Genomic DNA, 25,306 nt, shown 5'->3' with positions numbered 1-25,306 from the left:
TAGCAAGGGCCTACCTTGATGTCATATTCACTTTAATCATTCACTCATGTGCATGTGTCTAAATTTGATAACCATAAGGACATGCTAGTTATTTGATGACATGTTCCCTTGACTCCTTTGGGTTAATTACATATGGGTAGATTACTTGCGCTCAAACTGAACATGATCTATACAATGGTTAATGGTTCTATGGAACTAAAGGTAAAACATGCTTTATAACAACTGATCCATAGGGCAAAGGAGCAAATGACTTTCGATCATGTTGCTCTCGGCCCTCCATAAGGACTTATCTATCAACAAAAGCTGGGACTGACAGTGCAACCGTGAGAGTCACATGGCTCGGACTTTAGCTCAGTAATAGGACCTTTTCTAGCTTGTTAGAGGTTACCTTTATGGTGCAAAAGGGGCTTGCCACATTGGGTATAGGGCTGCCTCTGTTCCTATATGTATAGCCACGATGGATATGTGCCATAGGAAAGGGGGGTTCCTATATCTGCCTGCCGAGGAAACCTAGCGGCCCTAACTTGTTAGAGAAACCTATGAAATAGCTTCATAGTGTACCCTGCCCGCTCACCTTGGCAGTGATATGGAGTAATTAACCTAGGCATATGGGAATCACGACTCACGGTGAGTGTGCACCACCTCTGCAAAGGGTTACAAACTGTTATAACAGCCGTGCTCACGGTCACGAGCGGCCCGGAAAACTCATAGAATAATTGGTTACTCATTGTGGTTCATTTATGATGGTATACGATGATAATATGATGCAAATGATTCTGATATCTGCTTATGTGGGTTTAAATGGGAGCTTAAGCATAACTTGATTATACTTGTTAATAAAATCTAGACTTACTAAAAGTGCTAACTGCAGTAAACCTGTGTCATCCTTTTTGAGCTTCATAACCCCATGTTATCTTGTTAAGTATGGGAAGTACTTACGCTTGTTTACTTTCTATATTTGGATAAAAATCCCAGATGGGTAACAGATGACAACGGGTATGAGGAGTTTCCTGAGGATTATTAGGCTTGTGGTCAACCAGTTGACCTTCCCTATGATGGAGTTCCACGAGAGAGTTATCATTTTATCTTCTGCTATGTTGTGTAAGACTATGTGTTATTATTAATCATGATGTAAGATACACTATGATGATACTTTTTATAATTTGTCAACTTGTGTGTGTGACTGATCCCTGGGCACATATGAGTTTAGTGCATTCAATTTTATCCTTAAAATTGGGTGTGACAAATTGGTATTAAAGCTGTGTTGACTGTAGGACGCAAGCCTAGTTAGAAACGATCGTTTTAGCATCTTTGCTCCTCTGGTTTCATGCTTACTGTCTTATTCTTGTTATTTTATTAAAACATTTATGCTTTTCATACCTTAATCTATTATATAAAATTGTTGATTCTAATTCTATCTCACTTTAAATCTATAGATGTCTCATAACCCGAAGACTGCCCGCCTCAGCACTGCAGGCTACCGTGCCTTGTTCACCCCCCGTGCTCCACAGGCGGAGAAGGAGATTGTGATCATCTCCAATGATGAGGAGATGGCTACCCCGACACCTGCACCTACTCCTACTCCAGCGGATGCACCTATCTATCCTGCTATAGCTACACCCGAGGAGTCATCAGCTACTTCACCTACACCTGTGCCATCCCCAGCTGTCCCTATGGTGGATGAGGAGGTAGGCTGGAAGTGCAAGTACTACTTCAAGCTAGCCCTAGAGATGGCCTACTACCACACCCTCCTTACACATGTGTTGGATGACTACTATCCTGATCTACACGCCTCCATCAGCTATCATTGTGCGGAGTACCAGCATCCTTTGGAGGCAACCTTTTAGAAGGTAGAGCTGGTTGTCACTGCTTAGAATGACATAAAGAATGGACATGAGGTGGAGACTGTCCACCGTGCCCCTGCCAGAAGGGACATGCATTGGATGGCATGGAAGATGCAGCGCAGGACGCCTACATCTACTACCATGGCCGTCGTTTTGAGGCCATGAAGGAGGATCATTTTAGGTACCTTCCTCGCAATGATCATGAGGGTAACTGGCAGGTCCTGGCTCCACCAGAGAGTGACCCAACTCTGGAAGCAACAGTGAAACATGTCCATGCCATGCAAGGGGTAGATGAAGAAGTCAAGGGAGAGCTGCGTGCATCATAGAGGGCCGAGAGACGTCTCCAAAAGCAAGTTGATGAACTACGTGCTCAACTTGGGCTATCACTGATCTACAAGAAGAAGCGCCGGTCATTCACCATGATTGACACCGCCCTATAGGTGTTAGGTGCCTTGCTTAATGTTACAACGTTGCTAGTTCGTGAGTCATGTCTAGTCTTGTTTGGTCTTGTGAACTTTAATGATTAGATGTTTTTAATTGTAAACTTGGATGTTTTGGAGTTTGTTTGATTGCTGGAGGTTTGTGGGCATGTCCACAACTTCCTTAGGTTTGAACCTTAAGTTTAGATGATGTTCTTAATGTAGATGGGTTTGTTTTATCTTATCTCTGCTGTGCTGTTTTCTGGAGCAGACTGTAATCTTTATCTTGTATCTCGAAATCTGTGCTGCCAAAAATTCTGAAATTTTTGTGGAGATACCTAGACTTCTGTATCTTTCAAATGTCTCTAGAATCACATCAATATCTATTCAGGTTTATGAGATCTAGCTGTCACAAGTTGAGGTTTCTGCGCAGACTGGAACCCAGAACAGATTCAGTTTAGCTCTATTTATGACCATGTGTATATCAGAATCTGTAAAAGTGATATGAATAAAAGTTGTAGCTGATCTCCTAAGCTTTCCAACCGTTCTTGGTACACCTCTGTTGGATCTCTGAAACTCGAGTTATAACAGATTTACTGAACTGCTGTATTTGAATCTTGTCCAGAAAATTTTCAGCATTGTTCCTTATCTTTATAAGCTCTCTATAAATTGGAAATCTCTAAAAATTTTGCACATTTGTTGGAAAATAGATAGCCGCAAGAGGAGGAGGAGGCAGAGGCCATGGTCATGGATGTGATGCTCTCATAAATCCACCACCACCTCCACCAGTGACTATGGAACAATTGATGGGAATGCAAGCGCAGTTGATGCAAGCTATGATGCAGCGCTTGGATAACGAACCTACAAGAGGACCACCGTCTGTTCAGGTCAGAGATAAGCGTGGAGAGTTTATGAAGGGTCGTCCATCGGTGTTCACCCATGCCTCAGACCCTATGGAGGCAGATGATTGGTTGCGTGCTGTGGAGAAGCAACTTAACATAGCACAATGCAATGATCTTGAGAAGGTGTTGTATGCTTCTGTTCAACTCTAGGGAGCAGCTCAGGATTGGTGGGATTCTTTCCAGTATGGACGCCCCAACAATGCTCCTGCTATCATCTGGCAGGAATTCAATGACAACTTCCGGTCATATCATATCCCCGATGGACTGGTGGAATTGAAGCAAGAGGAATTCAGATCCCTTAAGCAAGGATCCATGACTGTGGCGGAGTATCGTGACAAGTTTACTCAACTATCACGCTATGCTCCAAATGATGTAGCTGAGGATAAGGAGAAGCAACACCGTTTCCTCAAGGGACTTTATGATGGCCTGCAGCTCCAGCTGATGTCCAACACCTACCCTAACTTTCAGACATTAGTGAACCGCGCTATTGTGATTGATGATAAGCGCAAAGAGATGGAAACCAAGAAGAGGAGGCTTTAAGGGCAAGCTTCTGGAAGCAACACCCGCCCGTGTGCCTATCCCCAGCAGGGTTTTCAGTAGAGGAATCAAGGACCATCTAACTAGGGAAACCATGGTCAATATCCTCAGCGTAACCAGTTCCAGCAACGCCCTCAGTACCAACAATAGTATGGTAATCAGCGTCCCCCGCAATAGATCGGCAATCCGGCAACACGCCAGGGAATGCCCAACAATGCTTTTGTGAAGAGTGGTGCACCCAATAACCCCAATGCATGCTACCGCTGTGGAGAAGTAGGTTACTATGCTCATCAGTGTCCAAAGAAGTAGAACCAGCAAGCTCCTCAGAACCAGACTGGCAATCAGAAGTTCAACGCCTGACCACCTCACACTACGAAGGTGAACTATGTGTCATCTGACGCTGCTCAGGAGACACCCGAGGTCATGTTGGGTACATTCAGCGTCAACTCTATCTCTGCTATAGTACTTTTTGATTTCGGTGCTTCGCATTCATTTATTTCCCAAGCTTTTGTTAGAATGCATAGCATACCTTTGTGTGCCATGAAAAACCCCATAGGAAGATTAGGGAATTGGTTTCTCTTTTTTCTCCCCCCTTCACGTCTGATTACAGCCACTATATATAGGCTCTTAGGCCCATTCAAAGATAGGAATTGAAAGCTATAAATCCCCTAAACTTAGCCTTCCTTGCATATTGCTCTCCTTGATTTGCTCTGGGCGCCATCTGAGGGCAGTCACCATGTGCCTAGGCCTTGCTGGAACCATCAGTGGCCCTGGTCTCGCGCTGCCTGCGGGAGTAGTGGTGCCCCCACATGACAGACTTCTTGTATCTGTCACTGAAATCAACATCTAGAGTCTATTCCTGAGAAATTGTTGTCACTTCCAACATCCATGTTGCTGCATTATAACCATCTCCAATTTTGCTGACTCCTTGTATCCCCTAAAAATGTCAAACCGTACGAATTATTAGTAATTAGTTTTTTTAGAGAACAGGAGGGACAGGAGGACTGCCCCTACTGAGATGCATTAATCAAACTAAACAAAAGCAGTACAAATCCAACACAAGGTCTCAAGAGACAAAAAAGGAAACAAAAAAGATAAGACAAATTAGTTATCTTTTCCCCTAAAAACGCGGAACCATGAGAAATTATTATTTACTATACATCAAAACTGATTACAAGTTCTACAGTGGTGCAAAAAATATGGACCGTCCATTGGTAGAGATTGAACGGTGGAAAAATAGAATGTACTAAAAGAAAAGTGATGGAAAGTACCAAATAAGTGGGGACAGTTCTATAAAATGCGTAGGACCAGTACCTATATTAATATTTTCTAAAGATAAAGGGTAACTAGGTAATTTCACTGCATATTTCGTAGGACCGATCTGCATTATATCTGCTACGGTTTAGGCGCTTTGGGCCACCAAGACGCATGCTTTTTCGCTTTCTTTGTTTCCTGCTGTCCCTCTTCTTCCATAGGTGGGACACTTTATTTTCTTTTTGTCTTGGGGAAAATTTACTGTTACACCCTTAAGCCCAAAAATTTAATTTTACTAATGTTCTTTCCAACCACAGTATTAAAAGTTCGAAAACCGATACAACCAAGAGTCTAAACATTCTATATTTTGTTTTGCATAGTATTTATGCATGTATCAATTAAATCATCAGAATTTATGGAAAGATTACAAGAAACTCGAGTACCATACCCCTTCTGGGCTTCAGTGTATGAAAGGTTAACTTAGTTGAATTCTCATCAGTTTTCATTCACGATTCCAGCAGACATGGTGAAGACCAGAGTTCTACCATTAGTAATGATATTATAGTGGTAACAATATCCATTCTCAATATACAACTGGAGTAAAAGAACCATGAATTTATTTGGTATTATTGTGGTAGTTATCTTTTGATTAGATGGCTGTAGTATAAGATATGGTATATATTGTATTTTATACACTGAAGTATTACCAACAAATCATTTTATTCGAGCAAATCAGCCTGCAAGGCGTTTTTTACTGGGACCATCATTTTTGCACCTTGGAAGCGGGTTTGGAAATCTTGGGCCCCTTTATGTTGCAAATTTTATTTGGTTGGCAATTAAGGGCCACTGTTTGACAGCTGACCGCCTTGCAAAAAGAGGACTTCCTCACCCGTCTGTTTGTCCCGTATGTGATCAAGCTGATGAAACAATACAGCATACCCTGGTTGCTTTTGTTTTCGCAAGGCAGGTTTGGACAGCTATCTTTCATGTGTTGGGCTTGCTTCCCCTTGCACGGTTGCACCGAAGCTAGAGGATTCTCGTTTTTCTAGCTGGTGGTGCAAAACAATCAAGGCTGCTCCAAAAGAGATGAAGGACTGAATTCACTCATCGTACTGGTTGCCTGGGAGTTGTGGAAGTATAGGAATGCTTGTGTCTTTGAGGGTGCTAGTCCCTGTGTTCAAAGAGTTTTATCTTTAGTTTCGTATGTTATGGTGTTGGGCTGGAGCTAAGGCTCTGCAACAGCTTCTTAGTAGCTTGCTACCTTTAGCTGTTTAGGCGTTTCTTGGGCAGTGGTCATCTGTTTTTCTTAGCGTGTGGCGCTAAGAGTCCTTTATTTGGTTCTTGGGGGAGCAGGCTCTGCCTCTTCTCGGTTATTTTTATTCTCTTCTTAATGAAATGACACGTAGCTCTCCTACGTCATTCGAGAAAAGAAAGTACTACCAATAACTAACGATCGACTATATGTGGTACCCAGGTCATGCTGCTAAAGGCTACAGTTTGACACCTACAAACAGACTCTTGATTACCGTGTACATGCACAGCATAGGCTACAACCAGAAAAATTGTAACCCACACAAATATTTTTGGTTTCCAGTAGCGAGGATACAGTCTATTAAGTATTAACTATAATTTCAATGCCCACCTTTATATGGATTATGATGTACGGTCCAATTTAGTTTCAAATGTACTTCTATTCATACATTCTTTATATGGTACAGTACCAAAAATCATGAGATTATCATGTCTATATTGAACCGGAGACCTTGACACAAACAGCATAAAAGATTAGATAATCAATATCTCTACATTTGTTCTGATTAATATGAAATTTTTAGCCTTTACACCTTTTATCCTTGATTAATGTGTGAATTTCTAGGCACCCTAGGATTTAAGTAAGGCCTTCTAGGAGACTAGTTAGTTATTAAGAAAAATAGATGATATCATTGACAAACCCACTGAAATTACATCAGGAATATATAGGCTCCGCAATGTAACTTTACCTCGAAATACTTTATAAGTTCAGAAGAATGATGGCCTAATGGACCAACATAGATCTCTTCTCCACGCTTCATTAGGAAAAGCTGCGAGCATTCATGAACAATGTTTTAGTTAAGGAAAAGCTGCAACCAAATGAGTTTTAGAAAGCTACATCAAGATTTTGGAGACTTGGCATAGGAAATCTCTAAAAGACCCTTTCTATTTTCGGGCGCGAATGTAATTTCTGAGTTGTGTAGGGTTGTGTGTGGCGTGTGTTGTAGGGCTCTAGCACCTTTCTTTCTTCTTAATATAATGAAAACACAGGAGCGGATCTACAGGGAGGGCTGGGGGGGATCCAGCCCCCCTACAGCTAGTGCATCAATGGAAATATGGGGGGACGAGGGAGAAGAAGAGGTGGAGGAAAGAAGAAAAATAGAGAGAGAAAGAAGAAGAGACCAGCCCCCTTCAATCATGTTCTGCATCCGCCACTGATGAAGCACAGCTCTCCAATGTTTTCGTGGAAAAAATCTCTAAAAGACAAAGAGAAGTACAGAAAGTATTCCTAGGTGAAATCACACCCGCCTCGTCGAATGCTTCAAATATATCAATGCACGGCTGATGAATGGTGCAGACCACAGTTCTACCTGTATCTACAGTGTTCCTTACTGCCCTCATAACTATTGCGGCTGCTCGGGCATCAAGCCCAGAGGTTGGTTCGTCCATAATAATAATTGATGGATTTGCAACGAGCTCCGCAGCAATGGTCAGCCTCTTCCTCTGCTCAGTCGACAGACCGTCCACTCCAGGAAGTCCAACTAAAGCATCTCTTATTTGGTTGAGCTCCACAAGGTGCATGACCTCCTCAATGAAGATCTGCATACACAAAGGTAAGTGAAGCCTACCACGTATATTGAAAGGTGCTGCAGAGTATAACTATTTAATTTGAATGACCTTTCTTTTGTCTGGATCAACAGTTGAGGGAAGGCAGAGCCACGCTGAAAAAACCAACGACTCATAGACTGTCACAAGAGGTGAATGGATATCATTTTGTTCACAATATCCTGATACACGCGTAAATGTCGCTTGTTTCTTAGGAAATCCTGCAATTCTGATATTTCCTTCAATATACCCACCAGTCTTTCTCCCTGCCAACACATCCATCAAAGTGGTTTTACCAGCACCACTCACACCCATCAGTGTGGTCAGCACTCCTGGTCTGAAAGATCCATTCACACCTTTGAGGTGTTCCAACCTGTTCTCGGTTATGCCATGTACTTTCATTTCCTGAATGTTGATTTTGTGTGGAAGATACTTAGAGGGTTATGATGAATGGCTCAATGTTAACAACATAAGATGAATTATTTTCTATCTTGTTGGGTTAAAGTCTTATAGCTACCTGTGGCATGTCAACAAAATATCTGATGTTGTCAAAAGTGAGCGAAAGAGGGGCAAAGGAGAGGACCATCCCTCTTTTCATAGAGCCAGAATCATCTTCATCACTTGCAGAATTTCTGACTGCTGCTTGATGTGTACTATCTCCAGACCCCAAAATATTACCAGAAAGAACATTACCGTTCAAGTCGGCATCCTTTTCGTTCAGTACCTTTTCAGATATAGATGGATGTGACTTGCCATAAGCTGCAAAATAAGATGGAACCATGTCCGGTCTCAGGTGAAGAATTTTTCTAAAACAAGAATGGTCCATAGAAACTCACGCTCAAGGAATCTAAGGGCAAGTGTGAAGAGAGTGTTGAAGAGCAAGGTGAATCCAAGCATTGCACCAAATCCTATCCAATACCACTTGGCATCTGGAAAGAATCCACAGGACTTGAGGATTTGCACGCCAAGGGTCTCATTGGAGATGGAGTTATTCACAATTTTATCCCAGCTGTGACCCAAGAACTCGTTCACTGCGATTGCATTTTGCACATACATCAACGGGGAAATCCAGTAGCCCCAAATCCACCATTTCTTCACATTATCTGCCAGTTCAAAGAGAAGCAATCACTTTCATTTTGAAAAGCTTCTTTGAAGAAAAAAGAAAAATAGAACAAACAAACAAAAAAAACTGTCCAAAAGGTAAACAAGTTGATTATTTACCTCTCGATAAAAGAAATCCACCAAGAACCATAATGACAAGAATCACGAACATTGATAAGACATTTGAAACTATCATGTTCCTTGCTGCCCCTCCAATGAATCGGAAGAGAGACGCTGCCATCTGATTTGCTGCTAACAGGAGAAGATATTGCTTGAAGAACCTAAAGCCAAAAACTGCGGTTTAAATATAGTTGTCGAGGAAAAACTATGATAAATAAAGATACCCTATAGTATTATCTGATACATTTCTTCAGAAGCATTCATAAAATTCATAAGTATGCTAGAATTATTCCCAAGCAGTGTTTTAAAAGGTGGTGCTTGACAGCATCTTAGCACAGGGCAGAGTAGCACTGCTGCATCTAATACCTAGCTAGGTGTTACATCTAAGCATTCTCCTGCATAGATGAGCGGCATCTTTGGTCTATTTAGGAAGGTGAAAGATGAACCATAGTCTTGGAAATCATATATCTATTGCATGCCAAATTTCTTTCATTAAACTTTCTCCAATTAGAATGACACTACACTGGCTTCCTAGAAAAGGTGAACCCCACAAAGCGCTTGGTGGAGCCCGACTGCCAGCCTGCATAATGCCTTACTTTTTTTATTTTTTTTCTTAAATACAAAAACATGTAACCTTCATATTGTTTGAACCCACACTATAACTAATCTAGAACCAATTGATGTTAGTCAAAATATAAGTCTAATAAAAAAATACTATTCTTATTATACACTCGGAGTGAATGATATTGGACAGTTATATCTAGAGAGGTAGAAGTCCATGCATGCCAAAAGATCTATAGGGTGTTAAAAAAAAGAATAGAGATGTCAGAAGAATATGTCAAGCAATTTCACTACAAATAGGTTTAGACATCATCAACTGGCTACACTTGGGTCAAACCCAATGACGTAGAATGCCACAAAAACAAATGTGCCAACCTCAATAAACGAGATAGGGACCATGAGGATCCATGAAGGTATAGTGTATGCCCATGCCAGATAAAAGCGGAGGTTCCTCTGTTTGAAGAACACTGGCAATCTGAAGATGGTCAAACCAAGTTCACTCATGCCATTGAACACGACCACCATCACTATGATGATAAGCGCCCCCAGGTAGATGCGCCCGTCAGTGACTGAGTCAAGATGCATCTTTGGACAGATGAAGAGGGTCATTGTAATGGTTGCTAATAAAATCAGCTACCATGTGAAAAAAACAACAAGAAGATAGTTAGCTATATTGTTGTAACTTCTAAACATATTCCAAACAATTTGTTTTGACCTGGTCCTAGTCACCTGGAAGGCTCTAAAGATGTAAACAAAGGAGTTCCTCTTTAGGAGAAGGATTTCTCGGTCGAAATTTGCCTTGAGTAGTTCCTTGGCACTGACGCCATACCTTGAGGTTGTCAGCGCAGCTGGATGGCTCTTGCTCTTGTCAAACGGAATGGCAAGCTCACTTGTTATGGCTCTGCCAGTGCAAAATGATTGGAAGGAGCATGATAGTTGCTTCACAGACACGTATTGGTAGGGCTCCTCAAGCCGTGCCCAGTACTGCCTCTGATCTTTCCTCGAGGTAACCTGCTCAATATTTGCATTTTCACAAAAGGATACTATATCACAGATCAAATATTGTTATTTGTGGAGATAGTTAATGGAGGAACTATACGTACTTCTTGCAAGAAGTCAGCAATGCCCTTCCTCTCAGGGCACTTGAACCCCACTGATTCAAAGAATTCGAGAACATCCTCCCGTGGGCCCTGGTACACTATCTGCTGCCCATCTGAGAGCAGTATGATCTCATCAAACAGCTCGTACGTCTCGGGCGCAGGCTGCAGCAAAGATATCACGGCTGTGCCTCCAAGGATGTGGATAAACTGCCTTATTGACTTCACAATCTGGAATGTGGTCGAGCTGTCGAGTCCAGTCGAGATTTCATCCATAAACAACGCCCTTGCTGGCCCAACCAGCATCTCACCTGTATCACGTCCATAAATCAATAGATCTACAAATGTATTTATACATTTAATAATTGGCTTTAGTATATTAACCCAGTAACACGTGCTCTAGCATGGAATAGAATCTTATGTTACATGAATATTAAAAGTTTTATAAATCAATATCATGTATACAGTTAATGAAAATTAATTATCTTTGGTGTCTAGTCCGTTCTGTCAACCTGAACTTATTGCTGAATTTTCAAAGACCACCCCACCCTCGAGTACCAGACAAAACACACAAATTAACTCCCAAAATCTGATAAATTATCCGTTAAAAATGTTCAGAGTGATTTCAAAGGTGGCTTTGCTAATGTGACATATATGTGCAACATGGGGCATGTAATTATTTATTGAATATTTAGGATCCTGGATGATCTCAAATGATAAATTTCAACTCAGAAAGTTTTAGATTTCACCGAACACAATTTTGTGGTAGATTGTTTCTCCTTCCGACGTCAATTAAAAAATTCAAAATTTTAAATTTCAAAATCTAATAACTTAAAATGACTATTAGTTCATCCAAATGATCTCAAATAAATAAGTTTTAAAATACAAAATTCTCGATCACGTTAGGAGCAAGAAGTTTGGTATAAACCATGCCATGCCAACATCGGATGTCGTTTGAAAAATTCAAAAATCCGATAAACTAAAATGAACATTTTGGCCTCTATACAATATCAAATAAAAAAAGTTATAGAACTCATAAAGAGCTACAACTTTGGTATACACCACGAGGTCATCTAAAAAAATTAAAAATTTGAGCTCCCAAATCTACACTACCGGAAACAGTAAATATGCCGAGTGTTTTTTGTTTGCCGAGTGCATTCCATCGGGCACTCAGCAAAGAACTGATTTGCCGAGTGTAGTGAAAAAGACACTCGGCATACATATTACACTCGGTAAAAAACCCGATTTGCCGAGTGTAGAATATAAGACACTCGGCAAACAACAAGACGACACTCGGCAATAAATTGACACTCGGCAAAATACTATCACGTGATGGGCAGGTGCGACGGCCGTCCGACGGCGTGCCGGCCGTTAGCAAAAGTGCTACTTTGCCGAGTGCTTTCCAAGCACTCGGCAAAATGATAATTTTGCCGAGTGTTTTTCCCCAGCACATGATTAGTTTGCCGAGTGTTTTTCCCCAGCACTCGGTAAAGCCAAAACTTTTTTTCCTCTCCTGTCCTCCAAACTTTTTCTACTATCCACATACAACATGTGGTACTACATGTTAAAATTTGGTATATTTCTAGATCCGTTTGATATATTTAATTAATTTATTGCTTTTAGAGGAATTTTTTGGTATAAGTCAAATTTGAACTGCAAGTGATTCAAATAATGGAATAAAATGAGTGGAAAAATGATATTCATGTTATTGAGTCCATTTTGAGGCCTTGCCTAGGAAATGAAAAGAATTTTTGAACCTCTTGTTCACGAAACCAACCACGAACGTGTGGCCGAATGGTTTTTAAATTCTAAAAAAAGCAAACGTAAGTCTGAAAATGATGAGATTTATCAAAATCTCATGATATCATACATGGAGGCTATGGTAAAAAATTGAGAAGGTTTCGGACAATCTGTCATGTACGATATTTACAAACCGAAGTATCTCAGAAGAAGAATCGTAGCATAGAGAAGGATCCGGTAAGATTTGGTTTCAAAGTGATGGTCAAATTGGGGTTTGACTTTAGAAGTTTTTGTATAGGCAATAGAGAACATAGATTGATTCATGTGTAATTTTAGTAAATTTATGGATCCATTCGACAATTTTAATTTGTTAAGTGCAATTATAGAATTTTAATTGATATACATTGAATTTGAGCTACAACTGCATGAAATAAAAAGTTTTTTTCACTCCTGACCTTGAAACTTTTTCTACTCTCTACATACAACATGTGGTACTCCATGTTAAGATTTGGTGTATTTCTGAATCCGTTTGATATATTTAATTAATTTATTGCGTTTAAAGGAATTTTTTGGTATAAGTCAAATTCGAACTGCAAGTGATTCAAATAATATAATAAAATGAGTAGAAAAATGATATTCATGTTATTGAGTCCCGTGTGAGGCCTTATCCGGGAAATGAAAGGAAATTTTGAACATCTTGTTCACGAAACCCGACCACGAAGGTGTGGCCGAATGGTTTTTAAATTCTTGAAAAAACAAATGAAGTCTGAAAATCATGAGATTTGTCAAGATTTCGTGATATCATACGTGGACGTCGTGGTAAAAAAATTGAGTAGGTTTTGGACAATCTGTCACGTACGATGTTTACAAACTGAAGTATCCCAGAAGAAGAATCGTAGCGTAGAGAAGGATTCGGTAAGATTTGGATTTAAAGTGATGGTCGAATTGGGGTTTGACTTCAGAACTTTTTGTATAGGCAATAGAGAACATAGATTGATTCATGTGTAATTTTGGTAATTTTTTTGGATCCATTTGATAATTTGAATTTGTTAAGTGCAATTATAGAATTTTAATTGATATACATTGAATTTGAGCTACAACTGCATGAAATAATATGTTTTTTTCACTCCTGACCTTGAAACTTTTTCTACTCTCCACATACAACATGTGGTACTACATGTTAAGATTTGGTATATTTCTGGATCCGATTGGTATTAACATGTGGTACATACAACATGTTAAGATGTGGTATTGCATGAAATAATAAGTTTGTCGAGTGCCCGATATATGGCACTCAGCAAATATCTGTTTTGCCGAGTGGTCAGACCTGGGACACTCGGCAAACCCCTTCACTGCCCCACCCGCGCGCTATAGTGTTTCAAAAATGGGGAAAAAACTAAAACCGACGTTTTGCCGAGTGCTACCTGGGACACTCAGCAAACCGATGCTTTGCCGAGTGCTAGATCTTGGGCACTCGGCAAAGCTTGCACATATCCACCCCGTGCACCCGGCTACCGCACCGCGCCCCCGGCCAGCTGACCGCGCCACGCTCCCGGCCGCCCACGCCCCCAGCTGGCCGGACCCTCGAGGAGCAACCCCGCCGCCGTCGCACCCTCGCAGAGCGATGCCATCCACCGTCCGCCCCTCGCCGGGCGACCCAGTGGTCGTCCGCCCCTCGCCGGACGACCCCGCCGTCCACCCTCTCACCGATGGACCCCGACAATGTCCGCCCCTCGCCGAGCGACCCCGCCGCCGCCCCTTCCTCGTGGAGCGACCCCGCCACTATCCAGAGGCACCGGCTCCAGCGCCGCCTCTCACACGGTGTGTCGGTTATTCACCTTGACGAGCTCATGGGCGTTGGCTCCTGTCTCTCTAATTCTACGACACTCGGTCTATTTCTGCAGGGCGGGAGCTCGTGGCGGCGCTGTTGGAGAGCCCCAGGATCCGCGACGTGGCCGACTGGCTGAAGGCCACACCTAAGAGGCGGATCTCGGCAGGGCAGGAGGCGGCGTCGAGGCACGTCTATGTGTTCCAGCGGGAGTACGCCATGGTGGATCCGGTGTGCGTCGAGGTGCGTGGAGGTTGCGTTGTCGCAGCTCGATCAAATAGGGTTGGGTATTCATAGGTGATAGGTCGTTTCCCCCTGGCCTTTGGGTGATAAAAATGGGATCTTGTTATGTCGTTGATGGAGTTCCTTTAATTGTGTAGCTGCTGATTTTGCGTAGCTCAGAGGTGATTTGTGCTGTAAAGATGAATTTTGTTTTCCTGGCCAAATCATGTGGGTTGCTGTCGAGACAAAGGGCTTAGGTTCTGAACTCTAAAGTAGTGGATGGGGCAAGTCTTCGTAGTTTCACTTCACTCGATTTGGGAATTGCTTTGGGACAAAGCAGAGACCTTTTGGGGGCCAAGGATAAAGCAGGGATTCTTGTGCTGGGAGCTTTGGGGACATTGTCAGGTGTTACTGCTGCTTTCTGTAAAATTTGGGTTTGGCAGTCATCTAAGGAGCTCTTTTTACCCTTTATTGGCTGGTCTCGTAGGTTTTGATTTGTATCTTGACCAACTTTGTGAATTGTTATGATTTACTATTATTGGAACCAGACTTTTTTTTGTGGACCTTGGAACAATCTGGTTGGGTCTCTGCCTGAAATAGTCTAAATTGACTCCTTCTGAAAAGTGACTATAGGAATAGGATAATATTCGTGTCGTTTGATGAATACGGATTAAAGCTGTACTGGATTACAATGCCAATATGTAGTTCCAATCTTTGCAATCGCATTTGGTGTAGACTTTGGTCGTGAACAGTTCCTATAGCTAGCTGTTGGTGCCTATTTGGTTAAATTCTGTGTTGCAACAAAGTTGGCGTCTTCTAGAAACTTTGGGTCTTATTTCTAATGTGATTTGGTGTTACTAGAAAATTGCCTTCTTGAGTACTTGCTTTTGCTTGCTGGATTCAGTTTGACGCTGTTGGTATGTGGTTGTCGGCCATCGTGCCGGTGTTTTTGTGTGTATGTGTTTGTCGGCCATCGTGCCGTTGGTTTGTTGCAGGTTTTGGTTACCTCACTGTGCAGGGGAGGTGCTGCCAAAATTTACAATTGACACTATTATGTTCGTTTGTTGCAGGAGAGGCTATTGTAAGGATCATTCCCCACCGTCCTCGACTCGTCACTTTGTAGGACAGCAAGGTGAGGCATCCTACACCCTTCTTTCCATATCATGTTCGTATGTCATGTAACCTAGCTAGGCGTCTCCCGTTCGAAAGAGATACAGTTAGAAATATGCAGATCTTTGCATATCTATAACCATATCTATTTCGAATTATCCACGTTTTTTAGACAGCTAGAGGATGTGTAGGCGGAGTTAGTTTCCATGCTCTACTCGGATCCGAGATAGAGTTTCAGCAACATCTCCCTGTTGTTCTCTGGATACACAATCTCCCTGCCAAGACGTGTATTTGGAGAACAGCGGGGACGTGCTACCGAAATTCTGTCTCGGATAGGAGTAGAGCATGGAAACTAACCCCATCTACACATCCTCGGGTGGGATTAGGACCTATCTTCACCTATTAGACAGTATAGGAACCTGTAGATGTAATTGATTTTTATATTACTTGGTGATATGTTAGAGGATGGATGATAGTGAGTGGATGTATACGGGTCGCTCAAGTCAGGGTTCATTGACCGATGAATGGATTGCGAAGACCAATGCTTTCTTGGAACTAGCATTTGCAAGGGTTAAAGGAGCGCGTGGCACTTGGTGTCCCTACAGCATTTGTGCAAACACGCGTCGACAAACAAAGGTGGTCATGGGTAAACATCTTTGCAAGAATAGATTTACGGCGGACTATACCCGGTGGATCTATCATGTTGAACCCGATCGTGTGAGAGACGAGGTCGTGAGACAACTCATCGAGGATTATGATGCTGATGCCGGGGTAGGAGATATGTTAAATGACTATCATGAAGCACACTTCGATGAAGGACGTAGGGAGGAGAAGCCAGAGCCAACCACAAAGGTGTATTACAATATGTTGTCTGTGGCACAACAACCCCTTCATGGGCATGCCAAGGTTTCTTAACTGGATGCCATTGCACGCCTAATGGCCATAAAGTCCCAATTTAGCCTTCGATGTTATGCTGATAGTTGTTGGTAGTCTGCTCCCGGGTGGTCACATCCTGCCAAAGAGCATGTATGAGGCACATAAACTCCTTCGTGCACTTAAGATGCCATATGAGCAGATACATGCTTGTCCGAAGGGATGCATCTTATTTAGGAAAGAACATGCAGAAGCAAAGTACTGTGTGAAGTGTAAATCGTCTAGGTTCCTAGACGTAGACTCTGGTGATGGTCAAAAGAGGCAGCTCGCCATCCCCGTGAAGATCCTACGATACCTTCCATTCATACCGAGGATCCAACGGCTTTATATGACTGAGGAATCCGCGAAACAGATGACATGGCACAAATACGGACGTCGATACAATCCTGAGAAGCTGGTGCATCCATTTGATAGTGAAGCATGGACAAGGTTTGATATGATTCATCATGAGAAAGCTCTAGAGGCTCGTAATGTACGTGTTGGGCAAGCAACAGATGTGTTCAATCCTATCTGAAGTGGAGCCGTACATGCTGTAAGTTCTCAACAATTTTTTTCTCAAGTAGTCACAATTCTGTGTCCAACTCCCTTGCTTCTCGTTGGTATAGGGAATTTCATGAACGATTCTGGCGAGAATCAAGGGAACCTACCCCGCAGGAAACTTCGACCCTTCTTAGAGAGGGTGCGGGAAATGGAATGCCCGATTTCATTTCTTGGTTCAAACAGAAGGTACTGTCCATTTTGGCTCGTACTTAGTTTGACATTACAAGTTGCTCGTACGTGCGACTAATATAACGAACTACCCTGATTGAACTTGTAGGGACAAACCGATGCGTCTATGAGTGCCGAGTTGAGATAGGTTGCTGATGGTTGTGCCTATATGGTCAGGTCATTTACCGGTTATGACGTGAATGGATATCGCTTTCACACAACAAGCCACGAGCAGAGTCGGCCCAATCGAAGAACCACAAATACCGGAGTTTTTACACAAGGCTTAGACGGGGTTGAGTATTATGGAAGAATTGGAGAAATATACGAACTCATGTTTCATGGTTGCAAACCTCTTAATCCCGTTATATTCAAATGCCATTGGTTTGATCCTGAAGTAGTGAGGCAGACCCCTAATCTTGGGCTAGTTGAAATTCGACAATCATCCGTCTTACCAGGAGACGATGTCTGTATTATGGCTCAACAGGCAACGCAAGTTTATTATCTCTCATACCCGTGCCAAACTGTAGACCATCTTAAGGGATGGGATGTTGTGTACAAGGTATCGCCACATGGTAAACAACGTGTCCCAAACAATCAAGATTACAACATAGACCCCAACACATATGACGGAGAGTTCTTTCAAGAAGATGGGCTCAAAGAGAGTTTTGAGATAGACTTAACCAAAGCTCAAGGTATGGAAGTAGACAATGAAAGTGGTGCTAACGAGGACACCGGTGACGAGGTTCAAAATCTGAAGGACTTAGAATTACTTCAGCGATTACATCTAAGCAATGACGGTGATGACGACATTCCTCCTTCGGAGCACGGGGATGTTTATATCAACATGCGTGATATTGATGATGAGACCTATGATCCAGCTAATCCCGATGATGATGATTATTTCTAATACATGTATGATCCATGCTAATTGATTTATTATTTGTCATACCATGTTATTTTCTAAGTATGTTTTGTTTATTTTACATCTATTTTGATGTATTATCTATGCTAATTGGTTTACTCTTTTTAATTGCAAGTGATTGAACAATGGTGGGCGGTATGAGGAGGATAACGTCGCTTTACTCAAAAGCGACAGCGATGAGTAAAGGGTCCGATGCAGCTGAGGGGTCCGAGGGGGGTCCGAGAAGAGACCTCGGGGTAGACCCAAGGGTCGAGGGAAGGGTGGAGGCAAGACGAGGCCACCGTCGCCTATACCTTCGTCGCCGTCTGAGTTACCTTCCGCTCACTCATCCTCTGAGGAGGAGGTACAGGTGGAGGAGGAGGTACAGGTAGAGGAGGCATGGGTGGAGGAGGAGGAGGCAAAGATGGAGGAGGAGACAGGGGGTACCTCGTCCTCTAGTTCGTCACGTGTGTGGTTGCGAGGTCCCTCGACCCTCCCGAGGTGACCGATACCTCTTGAGAGATGCCCGCTGATTCGACCCGATGGAGACAAGTAAGTAACTTTATATGTTATCACTAATTTTTCGTTTGATATGTTTAAAATTATAATAGAAACTAATAATTTATCTTAATCACTTGGGTAGGGGTTGGAGGAAGGTCAGTGGGGGTGATCACGCACGCCATGTGAACGGTATCCTTTGTCTTTTGATCAAGGAAAAGTTCCCTAGCCTGGTGTAGTTTGACGAAACTGTCTAGCCGGCCTACACGTGGGCCCACTATGCCGCCGTCCCTGACACCACTGATCGAGATGGCAGGTGTTTCACCAATAAGGCACATCGTGTCAAGGCCGAGCTTTGGGTAAGTCTTTCTCGCACTATATTGCTCAATACATCGCATTGATTGGATATTGTTGAAATAATGACCGGATACATCGCATACATCACGTCTATATGCAGGATTTCTTTAGATACGAGGAGGGATATGAGGCTAAGGTGGATGCTGTGGCTGACAAAGCCGCCAAGAAACTTGTCAAGGACATGCACTACGAGGCACACATCCAGGCCGTGATCCAATACCACGTGGAATTTCTTAGAGAGAGGATCCCTAAAAGGGCGGCAAGAACCATGAGCCTGACCTCGGAACAATACCCAAAGGTAAATATAGAACATTAATACTTATTTTTTCTAAGATTAATTATGCTTAATTTCATCTTCTTATATGTCATATACTTGATGACTTAGGTGCCTCCGTGTTGGTGCACCTATGATCTGCAGTGCTGGGTCCGGATGGTGGACAGGTGGTGCGACCCCGCGTGGCAGGAGAATCACAACGCTTGCAGGGAGCGGCGTTTGCTGATGTCGGGTGCACACACCATCAAGGCAACCTCAACCTCTCAGAATACGTGGCTAGATGGGTATGCGAATTCATTTCTTTATTCTAAGGCTCAACTCTGCATAATTTCTAATCATGTTGCTTTTTTTTTGCAGTCGGCGTCACATGGTGGCTAGCCCTGCTCCCAGTTCATGGCATATGCTTTGGCCCACAAGGAGAAGGCGACGTCCGACGTCGCCTATAACCCAGAGGACCCGCCCTCGGCGTACAGCAATGAGTTCGTCCACAGCCGTCTCGAAGGATACACATCGATGGCAAGGCAGGTCCATGGCCCAGAGTACGATCTAAGCGCCCATGACCTTGATGGAGAAGCGGTCATGAGGGCGGGAGGAGGCAAGCAGCATGGCCGGTTCTGGATTGGCGACGACCCCAACGATACGACCAATACTCCCACTCTCTCCCAGATTCGAGCACGGAGCACGGGTTCCAGTCTGGCGATACACCCACGGCTGGACTCTACACGGTTCTAGATGAACGCACGTAGGTTATTTCTGTTTTATTCATCGTTCATTGATTTTTACATACTTTTGCATTGCATTGTAACATTGGGATGAAATATTATAGGCTCAGCTAGAACAAGAAACGAGGCGCCGGGAGGAGCTAGAGGCAAAAATGGAGGCAGAGCGGCAGAGGATGGAGCTACAGATGTTTGAATATATGAGGGGTGTTTATGCTGCAATCGGTCAACCTCCACCACCATTTCCAGTCCCTCCTCCTCCTGCTCCAAATACTGTTTCAGGCACTGTGAGTCGCTTTACAACCTTATAATCTAGTTTATGCAGAATCAATCTTACAAAAATGCCAAGACACTAGAAACTTAGTGACTAATGCTATATGTTTATTACCAACTAGTACTTAAACCTTATAATCTAGTTGATGCTCTGTAAGTTCGGTGGACAGTGTGCTGTTGAGACTGACTCTTCACTGCAGCAATGTGACATCCATGAAAATCCAAATTTTCAGACTGATTCTTCACTGCAGCAATAGTGGTAGGATTATTTTGTGCTTAATGTCACAATGCCAATCAATACAAATGTAAGGAGTTGATGGTTGCTTTTAAGCACTTGATAGCTATGCTTTTGTTGCTACTGTTAGAAAGCACCAAGCAATGGCATATTTGGATAATCAGTACTCAGTGACTTGCTTGTCAATTGAAGCCTAATATATTTGAATGATTCAGTGATATGCATGTGCTCTTTTGCTAGTCAAAATGTCCTGACTTGTAGTGAATTGGCCAATGATTTGTGATGACAAGCTAGAAAAATAATTGTTGTCTAAAGAATTTTGAGATGCACAGACTGTCCGGAGTTACCTACTATTTTTTTTCTTGTGCTATATTTATTAGTACTAGCGGCAGCTGTAGAAATATGCAATCTGGCAAGAAATTGTTTGCTGGGAAGTATATCAGTGATCGATTAATTCTTGCTACTATTGTTGCTCGGTCTGCCTTCACAGTTGAGGAAAAAAAGACTACTAGTGTTGTTTAATCTTGTCTCACACATGCAATCTCTTCTCCTTTGTGCAGCATCCATCGGCGGCATCGAATGAGCCTCATGACCCAGCCCTGTCGCAGTGGAACTCGTGGCCTAAGTGAAGCCCTGTCGCAGTGGAACTCGTGGCCTAAGTGACTACTTGTGATTTTATTTGTATTTGTATTTGTGGATTACTTGTGACTACTTGTGGTTGTGAATGAACCTACTTGTGATTCTAAAGTTTATTTGCATCTATGTGTTGTCGATATATCTATATAAACTGCCTGTGATGCCTATTGTGAACTATCTGTGATGGATGTGATGTTTATTTGAATGTGGTATGTGGCTGTGACCAAACCTAATAAACTGATTATTTGTGGCAGCTTTGCCGAGTGTAACACTCGGCAAAGAGGCCTTTTACCGAGTGCCAGGGTTAAAACACTTGGCAAACTGGACACGTGGCAAAATTCTGTGCATTCTAGGACTAAAATAGTATCTTTGCCAAGTGCCTGCACTATGACACTCGGCAAAGAAGCCAAATTCTGTGGATTCTGGGATGTGCTTTGCCGAGTGCCCACACTTTGACACACGACAAAAAAGCAATCTTTGCCGAGTGCCCACACTTTGACACACGGCAAAAAAGCAAGCTTTGCCGAGTGCTCACACTTTGACACACGGCAAAAAAGCAAGCTTTGCTGAGTGCTCACACTTTGACACATGGCAAAAAGGCAAGATTTGCCGAGTGCCCACACTTTGACACATGGCAGAAAAGTAATCTTTGCCGAGTGCCCACACTTTGACACACGGCAAAAAAACAGGCTTTGCCGAGTGCTCACACCTTGACACACGGCAAAAAGGCAAGATTTGCCAAGTGCCCACACTTCGACACACGGCAAAAAAGCAAGCTTTTCCGAGTGCTTGATATTTGACACTCGGCAAACGCGTCGTGACCGTTTCCACTCCGTCACGTACTTTTTTCGCCGAGCGTCGTTTTCCGCCCTCGGCAAAGTCTTTGCCGAGTACCCGACATAAAACACTCGGCAAAGCTACTGTTTGCCGGCACTGTAGATGCTGTGTGCTCTTTGCCGAGTGTTACACTTGGCAATTATTTGCCGAGTGTTTTTCGGGCTTTGCCGAGTGCCTGTGGCACACGGTAAAGCTACTGTTTCCGGTAGTGCTAGTAACTTAAAACCAATATTTGGTCATCTAAAGTGTCTTAGATAAAAAAATGTTGTAAATTGTGCTACAAATCATGTTGAGATCTATAATTTTCATATAATCCGACGTCACATGAGAAAGTTATGATTTTTTTATATAACAGAGACCATATGATATGTAGCCCCCACTTCCATTCTAGTAAAACAACCTAAGAAATCACTTTTTCCAGTAGCAAAGTTTTGTATTTTGTCCAGTTTTAGAAGTTTTGTTTGTTATGTTGTCTGGTATTGGAGTTTCAAGATGTTTTTCTAATTCAGCGACTAGTTTAGGGGTAAAACATACTTGTCTCTTATCTTTACTCTATCTCAATATTCATTTCCTAACACAACGCCGATTTGGATACTCTATAAAGATACTGTATAATTTCTATTGAGTGTGATAAACTTACCCACTACTCTATATGTATTTTCATCTTTGAATTGCGCCTCTGAGTTTTAAATATATATTTACTTGGAACCCAAATTTAAGTGGTATGATCTCTTATTACAATTTTTGTTCAACATAAAGAATATATATATTTGTTTCAAATTATTAGTTTCTGCAATTTTTTATCTATGTGTTAACTTAAAACCCTACCGCTTATTGTATCTTTTATTTTTTTTATTTTATTAAAAATAGGTCATAGGTCCCTGTCTCAACTCTTTGTTACTACAGAACATTACTACCTCTATTGATATGTCATAACTTTTTAGTCGAAATATCTAAATTTATGTGAAGTAACTATTTACACAATTTATTCCCACATAATTTTAATAGAATTTAAAATGTAATATTGTCATTGGTATCGACTTTTTTATGGAAATGTTTTTCATAATTGCTAAAATACAAGAATATATATTTATATTTAACGTAGGTATATATGTCTAATTTTGTATAGATGGTGAAACAACATTTATGTTTACATTAAATTTAATAGAGGTAGAACTGAGTTGGATAGTTTAATGGAAAATTTGGTGTTATTTTAAATTATCTCTTCATAATGTTATAAGTTGGTAGTTTGGACGTGGATTTAGGGGGTTATTTTTTTAGGAATTTGATGTTTCTACCCGTATTCTAGACTGCAATGTTGATTTTACCCTTACTTTTTAAACTTTGTGATTATACCCTCGTTACTTTAAAACGAAACGACCGTTTACCCCTATTTTGTGACACCGTTAGATTTGAGTGGATTAAATAGCCAAAGAAAAAAGAAAACAAAAGATGCCCATGCAAAAAGACCAAAAAGCCCTCACCTTATTTTCCCAGCTTTCTCACCTGTTCGTGTTTGCTCAAATGCACAGGAGGGGAGGGTTTCATCGTCGGCGAGGTCATCAGGCGGGCCGCCCCTGGCTGCACACACTAGGCGCACCGTCGGCCCCAGGAGGACGGCTCCAGGCGAACGCGCATGGGAGGCGCGGCGGCGGCTCCAGGCAGCCGCGTGGGATCGAAGGTACATTGCCCGGGCGTCGCCTCGCCCGCTCTCCTTTCCTCCTCTTGTTGCGCCATGCTTAGATTATGCCTCGCTGCCTTCCTGCTTCTAGACGAGCGCCGGTGTTCGGAAATGGATCTGCTGCTGCGATTGGGACCCTATGAAGCAGCAGCCTTGGCAACAGCGGGCGGCCGCAGATCTGCCGTTGGATCAGCTCCAGGCTTAGGCGGTTCTACGCTTTCCTTTGCCTAGTATATGATTCGAAGCAACTGGCGGCAGCACTCAGTTGTTAGTTCTGCTTACTACACATGTGTATTTCTATTCTTTTCCGATTATATATGGCCAAACCCAAGGCCATGTCAAGTACAGTAGCAAATTTTTTACTCTTACTAAATCCATTCCAAATTATAATTCGTTTCATTTTTTTTTGACTCTAAGTTTGACCACTCGTCTTATTCAAAAATTTGTGTCAAATATCATTTTTTTGGTTGTCGCTTACTTATTAGCAAATGTTCTTCAAGAATGACTTAAATTTGACTATGTTTACGTAATTTTTTTTTGAATAAGATGAGTGATCAAACTTAAGGTTAAAAAAGTCAAACGAATTATAATTTGGAACGAAGAGAGTACTAGATAAGCAAGAGCACCTCAGGCATTACTGCATTAGACACTAGTAGTACGAATTAGCAAACGTAACTGAATGTTTAATGGTTACTATTCTTTGCTATCTTAATTAAATTCCAGGATGTCCTGGTGATGTGCTCGAAGATGTCCCATTGGGAGGCTTAAGGTATAGTTGCCGACCAAGTACAAGAAGATGGTGGCTAAAGATTCTAGCACCCCATTCGTTTGAACTTATTAGCCTGACTTATGAGCCATGGCATAGTGTGTCTCTCACAACAAATCAGCTTCAACCGGTTTATCAGTTGCAGAAATCATCAGCCTCAGCCACATGTTTGCTACAGAGATCTTTATGCACCTCTTCCTATTATCTAGTGTGATCCAGACTTTAAATCCAGAAGAAGCTGATTTGTTCTATAATTTGATGTGAGCTCACTACTAGTTGCCCAGTGAATTCACCGCTACTTTAGGCTTGCTAGTTAGCTTATGAGATGTCACGACTCACTACTAGTTAATGTGACTTGGTATGTTGCCATCAATGATGATATATGTGTGTAATATTAATTTATGTTTATATGGATTTTTAGTTGAAAAGCTATTGATTTTTTCTAAAAATTGTTGAGTTCTGTGCTGATTAAATTGTATAATTTTGTATCAAAATTGCCAAATTGTTGATAAAAAAATAGGGGTAAAAACACAAATATCAAAATAAAACAGCACTACCGGAGACCGGCTCTTTGCCGAGTGCCACGTGGTTTGCGGAGTGTTTTTTTTTCGAGCACTCGGCAAAGACGCCTTTGCCGAGTGTTTTTTTTGACACTCGGCAAAGAGGCTCTTTGCCGAGTGTTTTTTTTAACACTCGGCAAAGAGTCTCTTTGCCGAGTGTTTTTTTTGACACTCGGCAAAGAGCTTATTTGCCGAGTGTTATTTTTTTTTTGACACTCGGCAAAGAAAATTTCAAAGCACATTTTGAAGCAGTAAATTAATTCAAATTAAAAAGTTTTCAACTACAAAGTTGTATAACTCATCAAGATATACAATGTTTGTTTTGGTCTTTTCTTCA

At 42.1% G+C, this 25,306-nt stretch overlaps 1 pseudogene; it reads right to left on the bottom strand.

Annotated features, from left to right (window-relative positions):
• The window catches only part of LOC136503332 (ABC transporter G family member 35-like), a 42,005-nt pseudogene extending 27,943 nt beyond the window's left edge, over nucleotides 1-14,062 (bottom strand).
• Between the last annotated feature and the right edge of the window lie 11,244 nt (nucleotides 14,063-25,306).

Source organism: Miscanthus floridulus, chromosome 14 (assembly GCF_019320115.1).
Source record: "Miscanthus floridulus cultivar M001 chromosome 14, ASM1932011v1, whole genome shotgun sequence".
Taxonomy (NCBI): Eukaryota; Viridiplantae; Streptophyta; class Magnoliopsida; order Poales; family Poaceae; genus Miscanthus; species Miscanthus floridulus.
The sequence above is the reverse complement of the archived record's forward strand: the minus strand, read 5'-3'. Positions and strand labels throughout refer to the sequence as shown.